We start from the raw sequence: 13,959 nt of genomic DNA on the forward strand, positions 1-13,959 counted from the left end.
CTGCACAGTCGTACCTTCTGGGGAGTTTTTAAAAGAAGCGGATTGAGCCCTAGCGGGTTGCTCAGTGGTTGGAGTGTCCGGCCTGAGGACTGAAGTGTTCTGGGTGGATTCAGATCAAGGGTATGTACCTGGGTTGCAGGCTTGAGCCCCCGCAGGGTCAGGGTCAGGGCACATGCAGGAAATAACCAATGTCTCTCCCATAGATGCTTCTCTCTCTCTCTCTCTCTCTCTCTCTCTCTCTCTCTCCTTCCCTTCCTCCATTCCTCCCTCCCAACCTCGCTCCCTTCCACTTTCTCTAAAAATCAGTGGAAAAAATATTTTCAGGTGAGGATTAACCAAAAAAAAAAAAAAAAGAGGGGTGGAGAGAAATACTGAAATACTAAGACCTATTCAGAGTTTAAAAGGGTCCAGAAGTGGGGAGAACTAAGCATATGTTTTAATTGTCTAAAAATATTACTAGAAATGAATTCAGGCAACTGAAACTCTTCCATTAGGAAGGTAAATGATTGAATTTTTTGTCACTTGAAGAAAAAAAATGAAATGGAAAGTCTGTAATAGAATTTGTGTACTAGTTTTCTTTCTCAACAGATGTCCTACCAGTAGGCCCTTAGTTCACCCAGGCCTAAAAGGAAATCAGTGATGATAACTAAAGTTGTGTTTCTCTTTCAAGACCTGCAGGCTTCAGATAGTGAGTAAAGGGACAAACAGTGATATTCCTGATGCTTGTGGTTGTTAATTCTCACCCAAGGATACTTTTTCATTGATTTTTGGAAAGAATGGAAGGGAAGGGGAGAGACAGAGAGAGGCACATTGATTGGTTGCCTCCTGCATGCACCCAGACCAGGGCCAGGAATGGAGCCTGCAACCGAGGTAGGTGCCCTTGACCGGAATCAAACCCAGGACCCTTCAGTCCAAGGGTCGATGTTCTAATCACTGAGCCAAACCGGCTAGGGCATCCTGATGCTTAAATCAGTTCTCATTCCATTAGCCTCTCTGGGGAGCATGTTTTCCATTATCTAAACTTTCTGGTTCTTTAATTCTAAACTCACAATTGGTATAATTTTATTAGTTTTGTTCAACAATCAGTTATTCATCAGTAGACCACCAGAATTTAATAACACAACACTGTAATTTTGGCTAAGGGCAAATCTTCACCTTAATAAAGAGAATGGTACTCATAAAGACAAACGTCAAGGTGACCAATAAGTGCAAAAAGCAGAAAAAGGGTAAGTCAGACTGGTTAATGTCATCAAGGAGAATTTATATAAACCGGAGAAATTACTAATCAAGTTTCTGTTCACAGCAGGTATCAGAGTATCTGGCTTTTTTGTGAACTATTCATATAGTTGCATGACTAATTTTCATTTAGTCTGGTGGCGGTTATTTTATCACTTTCTGGTCTAGTTGCTCTCGTCATTAGAAATAGTCATTCTGGAAATGACATCTGTGTAATTCACTCTTGGCATGTACTGCTCAGAAAATCTCATGGCTGCCCTTGCCTGGGCAGTGTGCTGCTGGGTCTGCCGAGAACTGGTTCTAAGACTTTCAACAATCAGTTTTCACTCCTTGAAGTTTCACTGGGCCCCTTGAGGGTCTAAAATTCTTTTGAATTCTGGTCATCCAGACATCTTGAACCTAAACTCATCTTTGGTTCCTAATTCTTCTTCATTCTAATTTGGTTACTTAGTCCTATTGTTCCTTCCTCTAAGGAGATTGTTCTTGAATCTGCCTGTTCGGTCTGTTCTGTTATATATCTGCTGTTACTTCATGCCTGCACCACTACAACAGTTTTCTTTCTTTTTTAAAAATATATTTTGTATTGATTTCAGAAAGAAAGGGAGAGGGAGAGAGAGATAGAAACATCAATGATGAGAGAGAATCATGGATCTGCTGCCTCCTGCACGCCCCCCACGGGGGATTGAACCCAAAACCTGGGCATGTGCCCTTGACTGGAATCGAACTCAGGACCCTTTTGTCCACAGGCTGATTCTCTGTCCACTGAGCCATACCAGCCAGGGCATACGACAATTTTCTAAATGATCTTGCCGCCATTCTCTCCCATCCCTCCTTCATCCTGGGAAATTGGTAACTATCAAAATATCAGTTTCTTGCCAAAACCGGTTTGGCTCAGTGGATAGAGCGTCGGCCTGCGGACTGAAGGGTCCCGGGTTCGGTTCCGGTCAAGGGCATGTGCCTTGGTTGTGGGCGCATCTCCAGTGGGGGGTGTGCAAGAGGCAGCTGATCGATGATTCTCTCTCATCGATGTTTCTGACTCTCTATCCCTCTCTCTTCCTCTCTGTAAAAAATCAATAAAATATATTTAAAAATATATATATCAGTTTCTTTACCTCACTTCCTCAAATTAAAGACTCTGGAGATAAAAGATAGCACTCAGACACCTTTTGGAAGTTGAGGCTTTCTACAATCTCAACTTACCTTGTCATTCCTTTCCTTATTGCATTATCACCTCACCTTATCTCCCTCTCTCCCCCTCATGTCTCTGCCTGAACCAACACCCGCCAGACCTGTCTCCTCGCTGACATGTCATTTGCTTCCCGATTTCACACTTTCCCTCATTCTGTTTCTCAAGCCTGCAACATTCTTCTCCTGTCAATCAAATCCTACCATTTTTTAAAGATCCAGATGAAGTTCTACCTTTTGCCAGAAGCCTTCCCCACCCAACCTAGCTTTCGTTAATTTTCTGTCTTTGGGTGCTCTCAAAGTATTTATGACCTCTAGTATACATTTTGACACACGATTCCATACTATTATGCATTGTTGTTTGACCACTTCACGGTGTGTGTCTGGATTTTTTAAAACAGTGCCATTTTGGGGTTTATTTTGTATTCTCTACAGAACCTGGTAGATACTACTATATGGTAGATATTTAATCAAAACTTTTGCACTGAGTTGTATGTTTTTCTCCTCATGCCTTGCTTGGCAGCCTGGTCTTGCCTTTCCCTTCCATCCACGGGCCCGTTTCACCCTCATCCTACCACACAGCCCTCTCTCCCTAATAGAGAGCTGCAGGTCCCCAGCATCCTGTTCTCTTTGCAGCACTTGTAACAGAGCAGCCATGTTCCCACTTCTGCTCAAATCCCTGTCCTCACGGGGCTGGGTACATAGCCCACGTCTGTTCTACACCGGCACGGGCTGCAGAACAGGAGGCCTGCTGGAGTTGCTATAACTAGAGAGTTGCGGCGGAATGGGAGTTCACCAAAAGCAATACAGCGAAGTAGTTTTGTGTCTGAATGTGGACATAGGCTCTGGGACGGTTTTTGGAGGTGTGTCCAGAAATCAGGCATGTGTGACTAAGAGTTAAGGCAGTGCCAATTTAATAAGCTAAATTATAAAACCAACAAAACCCCAGGTTTGCTTTGGGAGCTAGCTTAAAGTTAATATCTCTTCTTTTTCATACAAGGACACTAAAGTCCTAAGAGGACACTGCAAATAGTAGATACACAATATTTGCTGATGGCAAATGATCCAGCCAAGCCAGTCCTTGGATGGATTCATCCTATAATATTTAATGTCAGAAGTTGACCAACTACTGACATGGACCAAGAAATTGAGAAGCTTTGCAATAGAGGACTACACAAAATAAATGGTAAAGGCCCCATTCCTATCTATTTGTACCCCCAATCTTTCACCAAAATTATCTAAGTACCTTCCCCAGAGGTAATAGCATGATGTCTCTCCTTCCAGATAAAAACATTTCTCTATATAATATATACAAATTGTTAATTTCATATAAAAGGGAGCACGCTATATATATCCAACACAGTGCGGAATGGTACTTCTATATAATCCAATAAAGATGAATTGTCACTAAAATAAAAATTTTAAATATATTGCAAATGCAGGCCTGAAATGCTTATTATTAGATCCAACGGCCATACAGTTACTGTGTCAGATTGTCATAACAACTTCTAGATATTTACTCTCAATCTCTGTACTTACCTCACTAAGGACTCATAACAAAGTTGGGTGCCAGTCTGTGGGCCACCCTTTGAGTTGTATTACTCTTTGAATTTTTTTTTAATATATTTTATTGATTTTCTACAGAGAGGAAGGGAGAGGGATAGAGAGCTAGAAACATCGATCAGCCGCCTCCTGCACACCCCCTACCGGGGATGTGCCCGCAACCAAGGTACATGCCCTTGACCGGAATCGAACCTGAGACCTTTCAGTCCGCAGGCCGATGCTCTATCCACTGAGCCAAACCGGTTTCGGCACTCTTTGAATTTTTTTAAAAAGAATATTGTTTTTATTGATTTCAGAGAAGAAAAGAGAGGGAGAGATAGAAACATCAATGATGAGACAGAATCATTGATCAGCTTCCTCCTGCATGCCTCACACTGGGGACTGAGCCGAAACCCAGGCATGTGACTTGACAGGAAATCAAACTTTGACCTCACTGGTCAGGCATCTCTTTGAATTTTTTTTTTTTTAATAATGTGTGTGTGTGTGTGTGTGTGTGTGTGTGTGTGTGTGTGTGTGTAACTATAATTGCAATTAATTTTTTTTTAATTTTCCCAATTCAGTCTGATAATATAAGTAGGTTCAAGGTACAGAAATGGTTCTTCGGATGGGTTAATTTTGTAAACAAGCAAACAATGTGGCAAAAAAAGGAGGTGATATGTGATCTGGCTTTTAAAGACTGCATGGGCATTTGTCAGAGGAATAAATGTGGAAGAGCATCTTAGGCAGAGGGGAAACAGGAGCCAGGGCGGGGAGGTATGAGGTTGCTAGGGGTGTTGAGAAATATAGGGGACATCTGTTGTTTTATCCCGGTATTCAATCGCCCTTCTGTTTTCCCTCGGGGACCCATAACTTCTCTGTCCTTAGTGTAGGTGGTTTGGGTGGGGCTGACCTTTCCCCAGCTCAGGAACTAATCAGCATCGCCCAGCCCCTTCACTTCCTCTCAGTGATCAGTTCAGAATGGCAAACAAGTCCAGGACTTTTGCTGGAACCTTGGCCAGGGCTGGGGAGAGAAGTAATTATTCCTGCTGGGATTGCTGAGAGGAGGATGTAAGCTCAGAGTTACAGACTGCATGGAGAAGAGGACCAGTTTGAGAATGGAGCCAGCGGAGAAGAAAAGCAGAACAGAGATAGAAACCCAACCCAGTGACGTCATTTATGGCCCTGCATGCAGCCATATCCTATATTCTATCCCTGGGATTTTCAGTTTCATAAACAAATAACTTCCTTTTTATTCATTTACTCTTAAACTCAACTAAAAGGCTTACACAGGAATATTACGGAGTGATAGAATATTGTGTGTGTGCGTGTGCGTGTGCGTGTGTGTGCGTGTGTGTGTTTGTGTGTGTGTGGCTGCAGAAGGAGGCAGGGCTAGAATATGAAGGGCTGAGAAACAGGCCCTCATTTCTGGGGGGCTCCCAGGAGCTCTGGAGGGTGTAAAGTAGTGATTACCCCAACAAGAAGCTCTAATATTAAGAACAAGAAGCTCTAATATTAAGAACATTAACTTCCTCAAGCTTTTCTAGTGGTTTCTCTCTGATTGGGGCTAGGCAACTAAAGGTAGAAAGGACCAAGCAGGCTCCTGAAAATCACATTTTAGAAAATTATTCCATCTTTCTTTTAAGGATTGAAAGTTAATTTTGAGTAATGAAGTAGCTGACCCTGTTTAGTACTCTTTTCTATTTACAATAAAAATTCAATGCAAGCAGATTTTCAGTGCAGAAGCTTTTGGGAATAATAAGAACCAGCTTTTCTGAAGCTTCCTACACAATTAGTTTTCTCAGCGGGAACAGGAAGTAACTCTGGGAACCTGAGGATCACAGTTAGCCAGTGTGAACATTATAAAGCAAAAACAGAGGAGCCTCGCCCTAGCTGGTTGGGCTCAGTGGACAGAGCCTTGGCCTGCAGACTGAAGGGTCCTGGTTTTGATTCTCGTCAAGGGCACATGCCCAGGTTGTGGGCTCGATCCCCAATGGGGGGCGTGCAGGAGGCAGCCTATCGATGATTCTCATCATTGATGTTTCTATCTCTCTTTCCCTTCCTCTCTGAAATAAACATATATTTTTTTTAAAAGATTTCTCAATTTAAAAAAATAGAGGAGCCTCACATTAAGTCCTCTGCAAAGAGTTATCATGTCTCTTTACCCTAGAACAATTCCCTAGGGTTGGGTTTTTGTCTTTTATGATGCTTTTCATGATTTCTGGCCAACTCTTTTGCAGCATGCCCCTCAATTTGGATTTGTCTAATTGTGTCTTTATGATGAGATTCAGGTTAAACATTTCCCCAGGAATGATGTTGTATTCTTCTTCAAGCTTCACATCAAGGGGCACACAATGTCCAACTTTTTGGTTAATTTTGGTCACTTGGTTACTGTGGGGCCCACTAGATTTATCCATTAAAAAGGCCCCTTTACACCTTCGTAATTAATAAACAGTCCGTGGGATGATTCTTTGACAATAAATAGCATTCTTAATAACAGATCTTACCCACATTATTTCAAAGAAGAAGAACTGTCCATAATGAAAACCTGTAGAGATAGAATTATTCCCACAAACCTCTAGTGTGTACCCAGTAAACCTTATGCTTGGTGTTAAGACCAAACTGCTGGGAGCCTAAAGAAATGTCTTTCTGTGATCTGTTGGCCATTTTAGAACTTCGGAAATGTAATGGTCAACTCATTAGAAAGAAACATCTGAGAATAAGGGAAAAAAAGACTAAAGTGATGAAGACTGAACAGAGTATACCAAATGCTAAACAGAGTCCATGAAATGCTAAAAGAAAGGGGAAAATACCACAGAATCCAGGAGAGTCGCAAAAACCACATTGTGAGGAAAGGAACGTTCAGAGATATAAAGTGACTTGACGAAGATTTTAGAACTATTTTTCTTCTTCTTTTTTTTTTTTTATTTGTTTCAGAGAGAGGAAGGGAGCGGGGAGAGAGATTGAAACATCAACGATGAGAGACAATCATTGATTGACTACCCCCCATACGCCCCCTACTGGGGGGTCGAGCCTGAACCTGGGCACGTACCCTTGACCGGAATGGAACTCCGGACCCTTCAGTGCACAGGCCAAAGCTCTATCCACTGAGCCAGACCAGCCAGGGCTAGAACTAGTTTTCTGATGCCCAGTCAGTATTCCTTCCATGGCAGCACCCAAGGATCTATTGCAATACCGGTTCACAGGACGGGCGCAGCGTTTGTTAGGACGGGTGTAACATCTGTTATCAGTGAAAACAATCCATGATACTCATCTCACTATGTAACTGAAAGCACACACTTTCTCCAGCCCCACCAGAGGGTGCTTTAGAGGACATGTTACTTGGATGGACTAAAATCATGTCCATTGGGGACATTAAACTCTCTGAGACCCAGTCTACTTTTGCCTCAAGGAAAAGGTGTCCTCCCAGCGACGATGACACCTACACACCACACACCCGGATATGGCTCATCTGCCACACCTTGGACCTATCACAGTACAATGTTGTTTCTAGTCACAAATACGGAAACATTTCAGAGGAATCGAACTCCTACCTCCCGAGAGTAAGCTATCTGCAGCGGACACAGCCTGCCTTTCTTGTGTACAGTGTTTTCCTATGGATCACCAGAGCCTCGCAAACAACCCAGCCACTCCTTCCAGGGAGAAGCAGGCCTCAGCGTGAGATGTCGACTGAATTACTGTTTTGTCTTTAGATTTAAGAATGCCTAGTGCAGGCGTCCTCAAACTACGGCCCGTGGGCCACCTGCGGGTGTTTTTGCCGTTTTGTTTTTTTTACTTCAAAATAAGATATGTGCAGTGTGCAGAGGAATTTGTTCAGAGTTTTTTTTTAAAACTATAGTCCGGCCCTCCAACGGTCTGAGGGACAGTGAACTGGCCCCCTGTTTAAAAAGTTTGAGGACCCCTGGCCTAGTGTACCCCTAGTTTTCAGAACAGAAAGTAAGAGTCGTCTTAACACATGGTCACTCACTAGTTTCCATTCATTCATCGAGTCCCAGCGGGACGACCGCCACTTCAAACGTAAAAGCTTGGATCTGGAGGCGAGCTGTGTTAGGCGTTGTTTTTGGTAAATCGTGTGATTTCTTTTGCTCTGTGGACACTGACACCCCAGCCTGGTCTCTCCCTGGGGCTGAGCAAATTCAGGGAGAAATAAAGTGGCCGCGGGGAAAACAGAAGCTGGAGACGCTCCCTTCTCACACTCGCTAGTCTCCAAAGCTGTTTTTAAGCGCGAAGGACGCCTGTCATTTGCCTTTGACTTGCCCCGCTCCTTCTCGCTAAGTCACCTCCTGAACACCCTGCTTGCTCGGTGTGATTTCATGACACAGGTATCAGGGCATCTGCAACCTTTGCACAGGGACCCTGGCGGTGCATCAGTCCCCACAGGCCGAAAGGAGCCTCCGGGGCGGGCTTCCCGGGAGGGCGCAGCGTGGGGAGAAGGACCCCAGGGGGCTGCTCAGTGGGGAGTCCTCTTCCCCTTTCCACCCGGTGCCCACACCCAGGCGCGGCCGCCTCCCCCCGCCCCCCCGCAAGCCTCACGGGGGCACCTGCGCTCGGCCCTGCCACGGAGCTCGTGCCAGGTCGGGCCGGGCTGCCAGAGGGCGAAAGGATTTCGCAACGGCCCAGAGGGAGGAGGCCGGTCCCCCGTCATTTCTAGGAAGCCCCAAGCCTCTCAGGCCGCAGGGGCTGCCGGGAAGGCCGCTCACAAGCCGGAAGACCTGCCAGTCGGGCCACCTGCGCACGCGCGGGGAGCCCTTCCCGTGCGGGGGGGGGAGGGGGGGGCGCCGTCGTGCGGCTCCCTCCGCCAGCGGCCGGATCTACCTTCCGGCTCGCTCAGTCCGCTGTGACGTACGGGTCCACGCCCTTTGCCCCGCGGCGCCGGCCTCTTGTGACGTCACAACAGGGTCCTCCCCCCCTGAGTCCGGCTCTGCGGCTCATGGGGCGGGCCGGATAGGGAGGTTTCTCGGTCCTTTCCGGCCTTTTGTCATTTCCCAACAGTTCAAGAGAAGGCTTTGAACTGTGCCCGTTTCCTAATAAGGGTGACGAGGAGGGCAGCCCTCGCCCGAGCTCCTTTCCTTCCAAGCTGGGAGTTCTGGTAAAAGTACATTGCAGCCCGGCCGGTGTGGTGCAGTGGTTGAGCATTGACCAGGAGGGCACCCGCCTGGGTCTTGGGTTCAGTCCCCTGTAGGGGGCGTGCAGGAGGCAGTAGATCAATGATTCTCATCACTGATGTTTCTCTCTCTCTCTCTCTCTCTCCCCTTCTCCCTCTCTCTCCCTCTCTGAAGTCAATTAAAAAAAACAACAACAGCCGAAACCGGTGTGGCTCAGTGGATAGAGCGTCGGCCTGCGGACTGAAGGGTCCCAGGTTCGATTCCGGTCAAGGGCATGAACCTTGGTTGCGGGCACATCCCCAGTGGGGGGCGTGCAGGAGGCGGCTGATCAATGTTTCTCTCTCATCGATGTTTTTAGCTCTCTATCCCTCTCCCTTCCTCTCTGTAAAAAAAACCCAATAAAATATATATATAAAAAAAAACAACAACAACAACACAAAAAAAACAAACAAGTACATTGCAGCCCAGCCCTGTGGCTTGGTGGTTGAGCATTGACCTGTGAACCAGGAGGTCACCATTCCATTCCCCGTCAGGGCACAAGCCTGGGTTACAGGTTTGGTCCCCAGCGGGGGTGCCATCCCTGGTGGGGGACATGCTGAGGCAGTCCATGGATGATTCTCCTTAAAGTTTCTCTCATTCTCCCCCTCTCCCTTGCTCTCTGAAAGCAATAAAACATGTTTTTTTTTTAAAGTACACTGCAAAATACGTCATTACTCGGTGTCACCTGGGAGCTTTTGTTTGTTGTTATGTGTTCTCTTAGTGTGTAATTGGAAGGATGGCATCCATAAAATGGCAGCTTTTGTATATGGAGACAGAAATAAGCAATATCTACTCGGACGTGAGGGAATTCATGTAATTTTAATTTAGTTTAAATGTAGTTTTCGTTTGAATTACCTGGGAGTGGCATCTTGAAAGGCTACATGTTGAAAGCACTTTAAGAGCTTAGAAGAGTGATTGTTTTTATACAGTTATTTAAAGCCCAAATGAAAATCAAGGTGTATTAGAAATAAAATAGGAATTAAACTTACCAAGGGCTAAGGTTTTGTTTACATTTGACAGATAATGAAATAGGCCCAAAGGTTGCTGGGACTTGCCCAAGAGGGCTGGAATCCAGGCCACTGCTTTCACCACGCAGTGCTCCCACCAGCTGCCTAAGGCTGTCTTTGGTATTCCCTCCCTTCTCGCCTTCCTCACTCCCCCTCCCCCCACCCCACCCCATTTCCATGATTTTGGTTCCCGTCCAGAGTTCTCCTCTTGTTTTCTCTGTTTCTTTAACTTTCTATTTTCTTTCTTTTATTTTTTATTTTATTGATTTTTTACAGAGAGGAAGAGAGATGGAATAGAGTTAGAAACATCTATCAGCTGCCTCTTGCACACCCCCTACTGGGGATGTGTCCGCAACCAAGGTACATGCCCTTTACTGGAATCAAACCTGGGACCCTTGAGTCCGTAGGCCGATGCTCTATCCACTGAGCCAAACCGGTTTCGGCTATTTTCTTGATAATTGAACCCCCCTTTGAAACTTCCTTTTCTTTAAATCTCTCCCAAAAATGACCATAAAAGGAAATAGAATAGGATAATTTTAAAAGTTTACTTTCATAATGGTTATTTTAGTGTCTTAAGGTTATTTTGGGGATGGGTGGAGTTCATATAGAATGTGATGGGCAACCTTTTGAGCTTGGTGTGTCAAACTTCGCCAAAAAACTGAGCATAACTCCGGTAGTGTGTCACTTTGAGGAAAAAACTAATTCCAAGACTCTAGTCGCAAATGTTTCATCCTCAGCATGCGGCCGCGTGTCATCAGAAATGGCTACGCGTGTCAGTGCTGACACGCGTGTCATAGGTTCGCCATCACTGATATAGATGGATATAAAATTTCCTCAAGTAAAAGCTGTCTTCTGTTTTCATAGGTGCTCAGTGAAAGTGTGTGAGTGTGTGTGTGTGTGTGTGTGTGTGTGTGTGTGTGAATGGTGAAGAAGAGACAGAGGTAGAAGAGAGTGTGTGGCAAGCTGTTTAGAATCAGAAACCAAAATAAATAAATAAATAATCTGTATAAACTCTAAAAGATGCAAAACTCAATTAGAAATAACAGCCCTGACCAGTTTGGCTCAGTGGATAGAGCATTGGCCTGCGGACTCAAGGGTCCCAGGTTTGATTCCGGTCAAGGGCACATCCCCAGTAGGGGGTGTGCAGGAGGCAGCTGATCGATGTTTCTCTCTCATCGATGTTTCTAACTCTCTGTCCCTCTCTCTTCCTCTCTGTAAAAAAATCAATAAAATATATTTTTTTTAAAAAAAGAAATAACAGCTGCAGATTCTATAAAACGTAAGAAACACATCATTTCCAATCAGTCCCTGCATGTGCCTCTGGGAGGCATTTCCTTAGATGATTTTGGTTTTTCATGGAATAAACCTGGAGCTCCAGCTGTCCCAGAAGAAGTAATTCAGGGATTCTATCTGTGAAATAATAAAATATCCGTGTTTCCAAGCTATTTGGCCACCCCGTATGCTTCTCAATGTGGTGGCACCTGTTCTCAGTTCCACCAGTGGATGTTATTCTCGCTACACTTTGGGAAGATAAAGCACAGAGAGTCACTAACCTAATATAAACCTCCAAGAAGGCAGAGTTTCTGCTGCTATTTCCAATTCCCTAGTCTCTGAGTGAACATGTCTAGTAATAAGGAATTAATGTCTAATTTTAAAAATATATTTTTATTGCTTCCAGAGAGGGAGGGAGAGGGAGAGAGAGTTAGAAACATCAATGATGAGAGTCATTGATCGGCTGCCTCCTGCATGCTCCCCACCAGGGACCTAGCCTGCAACCCAGGCATGTGCCCTTGACTGGAATCAAACCTGGGACCCTTCAGTCCACAGGCTGACACTCTATCCACTGAGCCAAACCGGCAAGGACTAATGTCCAATAATTCTATTATTTTAAATCAATAATAGAATTCATTAAAACGTGCTAATACCAACTGACTGAAGTATGCTCTCTCATTACCACTTCATCTTTCTCTGTTTCTTATTCTACTTGGTCAACAGTAACTAGCAGAAATTGATTGGAAATAATGTTTTGTATTTTGCTAAAGCACTTGAAGTTTGGTTTATGTTCTAGTTCCCAATATTGAAAGAAGTTACACTGTTCTGCATTCCATAATTTAAAAATAATTGGAACCTTGGCGTTATGCTAAGGGAAATAAGTCAGAAAAAGGCAAATACTCTAAGATCTGACATATGTGGAATCTAAAAAAACCAAAATCATAGGAACAGACAGTAGAATAGTGATTACCAGGGTCTAGGGGGTGGGATGTTGATCAAATCGTGCAAACTTAGTTATAAGAGGAGTAAATTTTGGGGATCTAATGTACATGATGGTGATTATAGGCAGCAATATAACCACCATAGCAATAGCTACCACCTCCAACCTGCCACATTATTACCATTTCTTTTTTGTGGTGAGAATATTTAAGATGTATTCGCAGCAATATTCAATATACAGTATTACTAACTATAATCTCCACACTGTACATTAGACCCCCCAGAACATGTTAAACATATAACTGGAAGTTTGTATCCTTTGACCAATACCTCCCCATTTCCTCCACTCCCCAGCCCCTGGTAACCTCCACTCTACTGTCTGTTTGTCTGAGTTTGGGGTTTTTAGATTTCACAAGTGAGATCATAGACTATTATTGTCTTTCTCTGTATGACTTGTTTCACTTAGCATAATGCCCTTAAGGTTCATCCAAGTTGTTATAACCCACAGAATTTCTCCAGCCTTTTTTTTTTTTTTTTGTGGCTATGGATGTATATATCTCATCTTCTTTATTCATCAGTTGATGGACACTTAGGTTGTTTTCATGTCTTGGCTATGGCGAGGAATGCTGCAAAGAACATGGCAGTGCAGATATCTCTACGAGATCCCGATTTGAATTTATTTGCTTATATACCCCAGATTGGGATTGCTGGATCAAATGGTGGTTCTATTTTTAATTTTTTGAGGGACCTTCACACTGTTTTCTATAATAACTGTGTTAGTTTGTATCCCCACCAATAGTGGGTAAGTTTTCGTTTTTATCCAGACCCTCACAAACACTTTCTTGTATTTTTATGATGTACATTCCAATAGGTATGAGGTGATCTTTCTTGTGGTTTTGATTTACATTTCCCTGCTGATTCGTGACATGAAGCACCTTTTCATGTGTCTGTTGGCCATTTGTATGCCTTGTCTGGGAAAATACCTATTCAGTTCCCTTGCTCCTTTTTTTAAACTTTATTTTTTTTCTCCACTGAGTTGTAGGAATTCTTTATAGATTTTGAAAGTTAAGCCCTTATCAGATATGTGATTTGAAAATATTTTCCCCCATTTCATAAATTGCCTTTTAATTTTGTTGTTTGTTTCTTTGCTGTGCAGAAGCTTTTTAAGTTTGATGTAGTTCCATTTATTGATTTTTGCTTTTGTTGCCTGTGTTTTTTGGTGTCGTATCCAGAAAGTTGCTGCCAAGACCAATGCCAAGGAGCTTTTGTCCCATGTTTTTTGTTTGTTTGTTTGTTTTTCCCTAGGAATCTTGTAGTTTCAGGTGTTATGTTTAAGTCTTTAATCCATTTCCAGGTCATTTTTTTGTGAGTGGTGAAAGATTTATTTATTTTTGCATGTGGTTAACCAGTTTTCCCAATAAGAGAGATCTTAAATGTTCTCAACATAACAACAACAATAAAATAGTAATCATGTGAGGGATGTGTTAAGTACCTTTATTGTGGTAAACATTTCACAATATATGCGTGTCAAATCATCACATTGGGCACTTTAAACTTACATCATGTAATATATCAATTATATCTCAATAAAAAGCTGGGAGGGGGAAGAAAAAAAA

Source organism: Cnephaeus nilssonii, assembly GCF_951640355.1.
Source record: "Cnephaeus nilssonii genome assembly, chromosome: 3".
NCBI lineage: Eukaryota > Metazoa > Chordata > Mammalia > Chiroptera > Vespertilionidae > Cnephaeus > Cnephaeus nilssonii.